Consider the following 11,500-nt stretch of genomic DNA (forward strand, 5'->3'; position numbering starts at 1 on the left):
TGCATTAGTAGATAATATTTGTTTTTCTATTTCTAACTTCACTCTGTGTAACAGGCTCGAGTTTCATCCATCTCACTAGAACTGAATCAAATGTGTTTCTTCTATGGTTGAGTAATATTCTATTGTATGTATATGTACATATATATATATATATATATATATATATATACACCACATCTTCTTTATCCATTCCTCTGTCCCTGGATATCTAGGTTGTTTCCATGTCCTTGTTATTGTAAATAGAACTGTAATGAACATTGGGGTACATATGTCAAAAATGGGGAATGCTTCACAGTTGGGTGTGTTATTCTTATGCAGGGGTCATGCTAATCCTTTTTGTATCATTCTAATTTCAGCATATGTGCTGGCAAACTGAGCATCCTCTGATATATTTTAAATAGCACTTCCTCAGCCAGGTTTTTATTATTATTTTTATTATTTTTTAGCTAGGTTTTTTCTATGCTGTATTTAACCATCACTTCTTGATGCTTTTGAACTGTGGTGTTGGAGAAGACTCTTGAGAGTTCCTTGGACTGCAAGAAGATACAACCAGCCCATCCCAAAAGAAATAAGTCCTGAATATTCATTGGAAGGACTGATGCTGAAACTCCAATACTTTGGCCACCTGATGCGAAGAGCTGACTCACTGGAAAAGACCCTGATGCTGGGAAAGATTGACAGAAGGAGGAGAAGGGGATGACGGAGGATGAGATGGTTGGATGGCATCACCGACTCAATGGACATGAGTTTAAGTAAACTCCAGGGATTGGTGATGGACAGGGAGGCCTGGTGTGCTGCAGTCCATGGGTTCACAAAGAGTTGGCCACAACTGAGCATCTGAACTGTCTGTCTAAATGTCCTTAGCCAAACGTAAAGTTTATTTCTTTGCTAAAATTCTGTACTTTAGGCTTACATAATTTGTAGTTTAATAGTAATTGGTTTATTTAGATTTTAAACACATCAAAAGAAAAATTGCTTTATTTTTCATGACTGTATACCTGGCACCTACCTAATCAACTTCTTAATGGTAGAACCAAGGTATAAGTCTCTCTATCTGTTGATAATGTTTAATATAATGGACTAGAGAAAAAGTGAATGGATTAGAGAAATGAACTGGAGAAAATATTTCCTATTTTGTAACTGAAGACCACATATGAATTTCAGTTAAAATAGGAGCATTTTAGTTCTATAAAGCACAAATGTAATACCATTTTTACTAGAAAATGCTGAACACATAATTCTGGAAGCATATAGAGTATAAACAGAGAAACCTATTAAAAATAATAAGATATGGGAAGGAAGTGTTGTTGACAGAGGATTTACTCTGGGGTAGTCCACTCCTTACACAGCACATTTTTCATGAAGGCCACTGTGCTAGAAATTTTGCCTCTCAAAATGAAGATATTTAGAAGAGCCTAGGAATAGCTGGGAGAAGGCAATGGCACCCCATTCCAGTACTATTGCCTGGAAAATCCCATGGATGGAGGAGCCTGGTAGGCTGCAGTCCATGGGGTCGCAAAGAGTCAGACATGACTGAACGACTTCACTTTCACTTTTCATTTTCATGCATTGGAGAAGAAAATGGCAACCCACTCCAATGTTCTTGCCTGGAGAATCCCAGGGACGAGGGAGCCTAGTGGGCTGCCATCTAGGGGGTTGCACAGAGTCAGACACAACCGAAGTGACTTAGCAGCAGCAGCAGGAATAGCTGTTACCTAAATATACAAATGATGGAATCCTCAGAGTCCATGTGGGCTGGGTCAGAGAGAGTAAAGGTCAAAGCATGGGATGAAAAGCATGTTACCACTTCTACAGCTTTATATCTCCTGTGTGCATATCCTTTGTGTTCTTTTTAAATGTTTAATAAATTATGATGATTGCTGCAATGTTCTAAACTTCACTAAGAGAAACAACTGGATCCAGAGAGCTCCTGAGCGGTGTTCACAGTGTGAAGGTAACTGAGAGCCAGAATTAAGGATGGCAAGGGTGGACAGAGCGGCTCTCTGGGCAGCAGTTCCTCCCCTTTGAGACTTCTTTCAGAACTAAGCACTACAAGTTTGCAGTTCTGATTAAACAAGGTGAGGGATATTATATCTCTTTCACTAATGTGGGTCATATTTGATTGGCATCTTTATCAGTTGTTTGATAAGTTACATGTCTGAGACCTACTAGAGCGAATTCTTAGGCACTGGGGTCCAGTAAAGGAACTTAACAGGATCACCAAATCATTACTGCGCCTACTTGTGTTAAGAATTTCATTTCATTCTTAAAAGTATGAAAGCATAAATTAAAAGTGAAAAAAAACAAAAACAAAATCCAAAACAATTATTTTTAACTCTGATGCAATTAGTACTTCCAAACTTAACAAATTTGCCTCCACAATAAAATTGAAAATATCCTATGATAAGATCCAAAATCTCTTTGTAAAAGACACAATTAAACAAAATGTGCTACAAGAAAAGCATGATTAAGACAGTGAATCTCACCATACTAAATATTAGATATATCTCTGAAATTTTGAAAACAAGGCAATCTCTGACCCTTTTCCCAGAAACATTAATTGGCCTTTTGTGTGTTTGGTGTTCACTGATGTCCAACCCTTTGGGACCCCATGGACTGTAAACCGCCAGGCTCCTCTGTTTATGGGGTCTCCCAGGCAATATTACAGAAGTGGGCTGCCATTCTCTTCCCCAGGTGATATTCCCCACCCAGGGACTGAAACCTGGCCTGCATTAAAGGCAGAGTCTTTACCATCTGAGCCATCAGGTTTAACCTGGGATAAAACAGGCTTCCAAGCTTTTCTTATTTCCAATTCTTAATTGATCCTAATGAATTGTTAGGATTTAGAAGATAGTACAAAAGGCAAACAGTGAAAGAATGTTGGTGAAATTGCAAGATAAAATGAAGCCAAAGGAATCTTCAGTGGTTTTGAATCTCTAACCAACTAAGTAATTTAGCTTCAGAATAGTACCATTAGAGAGAGATAACGGTAAGTTGGCAAGAACATTTACTTAGATGGAAATGTTAAACTGGTATTCTTGATATTTGTGTATAAAATAAGAAAAAAGAAACAAATAGTTATTTTATAATATACATAAGAATAAATATACTATTGTCCAATTATATATGTAGTATTAACTGCTGAGATAAACAGCTTTTGTGTGGCAGTAACAGAATATTTTATTTAGGTCATACCCAAATGGTCTAGTGGTTTTCCTCACTTTCTTCAATTTAAGTCTGAATTTGGCAATAAGGATTTCATGATCTGAGCCACAGTCAGCTCCCTGTCTTATTTTTGCTGACTGTATAGAGCTTCTCCATCTTTGGCTGCAAAGAATATAATCAGTCTGATTTCAGTGTTGACCATCTGGTGATGTTCATGTGTAGAGTCTTCTCTTGTGTTGTTGGAAGAGGGTGTTTGCTACGACCAGTTCGTTCTCTTGGTAAAACTCTATTAACCTTTCCCCTGTTTCATTCCAAACTCTAAGGCCAAATTTGCCAATTACTCCAGGTGTTTCTTGACTTTCTACTTTTGCATGCCAGTCCCTTATAATGAAAAGAACATCTTTTTTGGGGGGTTAGTTCTAAAAGGTCTTGTAGGTCTTCATAGAACCATTCAACTTCAGCTTCTTCAGAGTTACTGGTTGGGGCATAGGCTTGAATTACCATGATATGGAATGGTTTGCCTTGTAAACAAACAGAGATCATTCTGTCATTTTTGAGATTGCATCCAAGTATTGTATTTCGGACTCTTTTGTTGACCATGATGGCTATTCCATTTCTTCTAAGGGATTCCTGCCAACAGTAGTAGATATAATGGTCATCTGACTTAAAATAACCCATTACAGTCCATTTTAGTTTGCTGTTTCTTAGAATGTTGACGTTCACCCTTGCCATCTCCTGTTTGACCACTCCCAATTTGCCTTGATTCATGGACCTGACATTCCAGGTTCCTATGCAATATTGCTCTTTACAGCATTGGACCTTGCTTCTATCACCAGTCACATCCACAACTGGGTATTGTTTTTGCTTTGGCTCCATCCCTTCATTCTTTCTGGAGTTTTTTCTCCATTGATCTCCAGTAGCGTATTGGGTACCTACAGACCTAGGGAGTTCATCTTTCAGTGTCCTATCATTTTGCCTTTTCATACTGTTCATGGGGTTCTCAAGGCAAGAATACTGAAGTGGTTCGCCATTCCCAATTCTAGTGGACCACATTTTGTCAGACTTCTCCACCATGACCTGCCCATCTTGGGTGGCCCCATGTGGCATGGCTTATTTCATTGAGTTAGACAAGGCTGTGGTCTGTGTGATCAGATTGGCTAGTTTTCTGTGCTTATGGCTTCAGTGTGTCTGCCCTCTGATGTTCTCTCGCAATACCTACCATCTTACTTGGGTTTCTCTTACCTTGGACATGGGGTATCTATTCATGGCTGTTCCGGAAAGTGCAGCCACTGCTCCTTACATTGGATGAGGGGTATCTCCTCACGGCCTCTTCTCCTGATCTTGAACGTGGAGTAGCTCCTCTCGGCCCTCTTGCGCCCATGCAGCTGCAGTTCCTTGGAATACCAGATCACCTGACCTGCCTCTGGAGAAGCCTATATGCAGGTCAGGAAGCAACAGTTAGAACGGGACATGAAACAACAGACTGGTTCCAAATAGGAAAAGGAGTATGCCAAGACTGAATATTGTTACCATGCTTATTTAACTTATATGCAGTGTACATCATGAGAAACACTGGGCTGGAAGAAGCACAAGCTGGGATCAAGATTGCTGGGAGAAATATCAATAACCTCAGATATGCAGATAACACCACCCTTATGGCAGAAAGTGAAGAGGAACTAAAAAGCCTCTTGATGAAAGTCAAAGAGGAGAGTGAAAAAGTTGGCTTAAAGCTCAACATTTAGAAAACAAAGATCATGGCATCTGGTCCCATCACTTCATGGGAAATAGATGGGGAAACAGTGGAAACATGTCAGACTTTATTTTTGGGGGTTCCAAATCACTGCAAATGGTGACTGCAGCCATGAAATTAAAAGATGCTTACTCCTTGGAAGAAAAGTTATGACCAACCTAGAAAGCATATTCAAAAGCAGAGATATTACTTTGCCATCAAAGGCCCATCTAGTCAAGGCTATGGTTTTCCCAGTGGTCATGTACGGATGTGAGAGTTGGACTATGAGGAAAGCTGAGCGCTGAAGAATTGATGCTTTTGAACTGTGATACTGGAGAAGACTCTTGAGATTCCCTTGGACTGCAAGGAGATCCAACCAGTCCATTCTAAAGGAGATCAGTCCTGGGTGTTCATTGGAAGGACTGATGCTAAAGCTGAAATTCCAGTACTTTGGACACCTCATGCAAAGAGTTGACTCATTGGAAAATACTCTGATGCTGGGAGGGATTGGGGGCAGGAGGAGAAGGGGATGACAGAGGATGCGACGGCAGAATGGCATCACCAACTAGATGGACATGAGTTTGACTGAACTCCAGGTGTTGGTGATGGACTGGGAGGCCTTAGCGTGCTGCGATTCATGTGGTAGCAAGGAGTCGGACATGACTGAATGACTGAACTGAACTGAACAGAATATTATTTTAAAACAAATAACATTATTAGTGTTATAAAATAGGCAAAAATTAAGCCTAATTAAAAACATACTCTGCAATCATTCTCTGACTAGAAGGTAAAGTTGAAAATGAGATAAAAGTAAATCTTAAAATAAACACATATTTTTTTTCTAGGTATCTTCTCTTTTGAAGCAAAAACAAGTCTACATTCACCAAGTTTGGTTTTTTCCATAGGACAAAGGACTTTCAACTCATTAAAGTTCTGATGCAAGTTGAAGGTAAGAGATCTGACACATTGTATACACAATTTTCTCATCAAAAAAATCAATAATATCATGTCATAAAGGACTGTAGGGCAATTCATATGTACCAGAAGAGCCAATGGGTTATTTACTCTGGAAGTTGCAGTAGTTTATTGGCTCTTACTAGAAAAGTAGGAACTACAGGTTGTTTCAGATCATTCTAAGTATATTTATTTCAAAAATGTTTACTTAGTGTAAATTGTCTTCTATGTTTCCAACACTGTATTAGGAATATGGTTAAATAGATTTTGTGCCTTGAAGAAATCCCTGTCTAGCAAACAGTGGGAACTTTGAATAACTTAATGAACATCATGAAAAAGGAAATTGGTATTGCCTAAGGGCAAATATCATTTGTGAAAATAAGATGAATGCATAAAGCCAAAATAAATTAATAGTGCAATATATTGCATACCTTCTAACAGATGAACTGTTAATTTTAAAAGCACCATGTTTGGTTATGACAGTTCTCTCTTATTGGCATTCACAAATTTATAATTAAAAAGTATTTTGTCCATTTGAAATTTAATAATACATTGCTGAGATATTAAAAATGTATTATATGAACAGTTATAACATTTAAAATAGTTATTTTAGTACTTTTCTTCAATTCTAAGTAATTTCCTAACTCTTTGTAAAATAATGCCCTATTAACACAAGAAAAACAAAAATGGAAAAGTTTTGTACTTTGTATTCATGGAGTTGGCATGTTTAGAGAAAGTAACATTATTCAATCAATTACTTATTGCATAATGGTTTAGAAAAATGTTAAGACATTTTTGTGCTTCATACTGTCAATCAAAATAAATCACCAATGAAAGAGTTGTATTTGAATGTAATATGTTAGATATAAACCCATCAGTACTTTTGAACAGATGTTCAATCTGTAAATATGTTTTAATTAACCTACATGTCCATATTGATCTGACATTTCACATTTATATTAAGTTCAAAAATGCTTTGTACTTTTAGATGCTATTAAGCAATAGATTATTATTTTCTTTGAAATACATCAATGGGTATGATTCTTATTATGCAGATAAAACCACCCTTACTAACATATGATAGAAAACAAAAATAACAGAACAAAAATAAAAGGAAAAGAGAATAAAAAGAAAAGAAAAAGAGATTGATATACCGCGTCATCCTGACAGTGTAGTTCCTAGTTCCAGTGATTTTTAAGATATAGATATGTTTCTGTCTTTAGTATTATGAGATATCAGTGTCCAGTTAATAATTTCTTTTTTACTTTGAAAATGAGTTGGATTTTTTATTATAATTAAATATTTACTATGTGATATATATCACAAAGTGATATTGTAATTAAAGAATGTGAATAAGATGCCAGGACAAGTAATACTTTACTAAGGTTCAGTAAAATACGAATATACTCTCTGTATGGGTTCATCAGTTTTAAAACTGTCATTTAAATGCATTTACTTAAATATGAGATTTTATACAATTAAAAGCATGTTTAGCGATTCAATAACTTATTTCTTTGAAATTACATAAACTAGAAAAATTACGCTTATAGTATGAATCTTAACTGATAACATTCACTTCAGATTACAAATATTTAAGACAGAACTATTTTTCTGTTAGCAGCTCTGTTGTTTACTAAGAAAGTGAACAACACTTTAAGCATCCTATTAAAAATCTACAATGTAGATTAATATATAAATGACTTCCAAATAAATTCCATTTTCAGTATCTCTAATTATAAATTACCAGAAGTCAATAGTTATAACCTCAGTTCTCTCCTTTTTAAAGCATCTTTCAACAACTGCCTGCTACATAAAGTTATTGGGGTAATTGGGTATTACTGCATATTAAAATTTTATGGCTACAGGTTAAAATATGTATATTAAAATCAGTAACCACTGTTGAAGTATTTCAGCTTATTGGGGGAGTTTTAGCTACATAGTCTCATGTTTACATATTTAATTCTAAGGTTAAATAATGGAATGTTGCCCTTGCATTAAAAATCAATTGATTATTACACACCATAAAATTTTAGGAAACATTCCTCACAAAATAATAAGCCAAATTATGATATGCTATGATAAACAACATATTTTTTGATAAGTAAGGGCAGAAATAGAATCACTGCAATACATAAGCAAAGAAATAGGATGCATATTATGAATGATTTGCTAGTTTAAAATATGAAGTATTAACAATTGTAATACTTTTTCATTAAATCAGGTGTAGCTGATAATTACTGAAACATAACTTTTAAGTCATTATTGTTTAACAAAGTACTTTCTAAATTAACATTGTGTGTATATTGTTTTATTTGCTACATTGCTGTTTAATCAGAATCATGTGTGACTCTTGCAACACCATGGAATGTAGCCTGCTGGGCTCCTTAGTCCAGGAGATTTCCCAGGTAAGAATAATCGAGTGTGTTTCCATTTCCTTCTCCAGGGGAGCTTCCTGACCCAGGGATTGAACTTATGTTTCCTGCACTAGCAGGCAGGTTCTTTATCAATGAGACACAATTATTAAAAAAAACAGTAATTAAAATGTCATATTTTCTGTGGTAATATCTTCTAAAAATTTTAAAACAATGGTGACAATACCTGATTGTGAATTTCAGAGTCTTTGTCATAGGCAATAAAGACTATGTCATGATTCAATGAAAACAGTTTACAATTTTGTTTCAAGGATCAAACACCAATTTTGTCTGCTTTATATATTGTGACACTGCATATTATTTCAAAGTGGTAAGGTACTCTTCCTACCAACCTCACTTACTCACAAACATTTTAATGGAAAAAAACACAAAAAACAAAAAACTCTTCTAGGCTTAAGGTAATGCAGTTTGAGTAACAGAAGAACATGGGCTTTGGAACCAGTCTGTCTTTTTTAGTTTTGGCTGTACTAGTTCATAACTTAACAGCTTGGTTCCTAAAATATAAAGTCATCTATAGTCATCTAGAGACTCTACAACAACCAAATGGCCCTTCCATGTGTTTACCCATAATAGATAGATATTTCTTTTGAAAAATCTTATGTTAAAATAATGCTTTTATTAATGTTTGTTAAATCAAGCTTTTCCACATTACAAATCAGGGTGATAGTTTTAGAAAAGTACAGTTAATATCACCTATAACTTCAGCTAGTATATCTTCTAGAATATCATGTATTTGATGATACAGTATGGCAGGAGAATTTATTGCATGAAGACATTTAAACTTAGAAACTGAGAATTGTCAAAACTGAATCAATTGTATTGGTTTTAAATGGAATTTCAAGATATTTGACAATTACCAAGAGGTTTATTTCTCACTATCAATTCATCATCCCCTAAAATATTCATGGAGTGGTACACATATTCTGGGAGGGGGCTCCTTTCTTTTACTCCTTCCTTCTTTTCTGAGAAATGATGCTTCTTACCCCTTTCTTTATATATTTATACTCACCAAGTATCTATTAAGCTTCAGTCCAAATGTAAGCTTCCTAAGTCTTTTGCAGAAATTCACACCCTCTCTCCACTGCTAATTTATTAGGAGTTTTTTTCTATTGCTTTATTTTTACCTTGTTTTCTACAATCTACTCATGCTTCTCTATTTCTCATTATTAGTATTATTATTTTTACTGCATCGAGGTCAGAGCTAATTAATTATTTTTGTTTCCCTAATGAGAAGAAAAGTGATTAGCACATAATAGGTTAAGAAATATTTGTATAATTTTAAAATGAATAAATGAATATATGTGAACAAAGATCAGCTGTGGATATGTCTGGTAGTGAAACTAAAGTCTGATGCTGAAAAGCATAATATTGCATAGGAATCTGGAATGCTAGGTTCATGAATCAAGGTAAATCAGATATGATCAAGCAGGAGATGGCAAAATTGAACATCGACATCTTAGGAATCACTGAACTAACATGGATGGGAATGAGCAAATTTAATTCAGATCACCATTATGTTTACTACTGTGGGTAAAAATTCTTTAGAAGAAATGGAGTAGCCCTCATAGTCAACAAAATAGTCTTAAATGCAGTACTTGGTTGCAATATAAAAGTGACAGAATGATCTCGGTTTGTTTCCAAGGCAAACATTCAACATTACAGTAATCCAAGTCTATGCCCCAGCTGCTGATGCTAAAGAGGCTAGGGCTGACTGGTTCTATGAACACCAATAAAAGATGTCCTTTTCAACATAGGGGATTGGAATGCAAAAGTAGGAAGTCAAGAGATACTAGGAACAGCAGGCAAATTTGGAGTACAAAATGAATCAAAGCAAAGGCTAACAGAGTTTTGACAAGAGAATGCATTGGTCATAGCAAACAGCATTTTCCAAAAACACAAGAGACAACTCTACACATGGACATCACCAGATAGGCAATACTGAAATCAGACTAATTATGTTCTTTGCAGCCAAAGATAGAGAAGCTATATACTGTCAGCAAAAGCAAAGTCTGGAGCTGACTATGGCTCATATCATGAGCTCCTTATTGCAAAATTCAGGCTTAAAATAAAGAAATTAGGGAAAACCACTAGACCACTCAGGTATGATCAAAATCAAATTCCTTATGATTGTACAGTGGAGGTGATGAATACATTCAAGGGGTTAGAAGTGGCAGACAGAGTGCCTGAAAACTACCCATGAAAGCTACTAACATTGTACAGGAGGTGGTAGCTAAAAATAACCCAAAGAAAAAGAAATGCAAGAAGGAAAAGTGGTTGACTAAGGAGGCTTTATGCATTGCTGAGGAAAGAAGAGAAGGAAAAGCAAAGCAGAAAGGGAAAGATATATCCAAATGAATGCAGAGTTCCAGAGAACACCAAGGAAAGATAAAGTGAAAGAAAGTGAAGTCGCTCAGTCGTGTCCAACTCTGAGACCCCACAGACTGTAGCCTACCAGGCTCCCCCTGTCCATGGGATTTTCCAGGCAATAGTCCTGGAGTGGATTGCCATTTCCTTCTCCAGGGGATCTTTCCAACCCAGAGATTGAACCCGGGTCTACCTTATTGTAGACAGACGCTTTACCATCTGAGCCACCAGGGAAGTCCAACAGTGAAAAGAAACAGAAGAAAATAATACAATGGGTAAGATTAGGTATTTCTTCAAGAAAATTGGAGCTCTCAAGGGAATATTTCATGTAAAGATGAGCATGTTAAAGGACAGAAACAGTGAAGACCTAATAGAAGCAGAAGAAATAAAGAAGAGGTGGCAAGAAAACACAGAGAACTATACAAAAAAGGTCTTAATGATAACCACAATTAAGATAACCACAATTATATAGTCACTCACCTAGAGCCAGACATTCAGTGAGCCTTAGAAAACATTACATAAACAAAGCTAGAGGAGGTGACATAATTCCAGCTGACCTATTTCAAATCCTAAAAGATGATGCTGCACTCAATATGTCAGCAAATATAGAAAACTCATCAGTGGCCACAATACCGAAAAAAAGTCAGTTTTCATTCCAATCTCAAAGAAGAGCAATGTCAAAGAATGTTTCAACTAGTATACAGTTGTGATCATTTCCCATGCTAGCAAGGTAATGCTCAAAATCCTTCAATATAGACTTCAACAGTATGTGAACCAAGAACTTCCAGATTCAGACGCTGGGTTTAGAAAAAGCAGAGGAATCAGCAATCAAATTGCCTACATTCATGGAATCATG

At 35.9% G+C, this 11,500-nt stretch overlaps 1 non-coding gene across 1 annotated transcript; it reads right to left on the reverse strand.

Moving 5' to 3' along the window:
• Positions 1-273: 273 nt before the first annotated feature.
• Positions 274-380, reverse strand: LOC114111096 (U6 spliceosomal RNA). The gene has a single exon (XR_003587225.1). It is a non-coding gene; the product is annotated as a U6 spliceosomal RNA (small nuclear RNA).
• Positions 381-11,500: the final 11,120 nt, after the last annotated feature.

Source organism: Ovis aries, chromosome 26 (assembly GCF_016772045.2).
Source record: "Ovis aries strain OAR_USU_Benz2616 breed Rambouillet chromosome 26, ARS-UI_Ramb_v3.0, whole genome shotgun sequence".
NCBI lineage: Eukaryota > Metazoa > Chordata > Mammalia > Artiodactyla > Bovidae > Ovis > Ovis aries.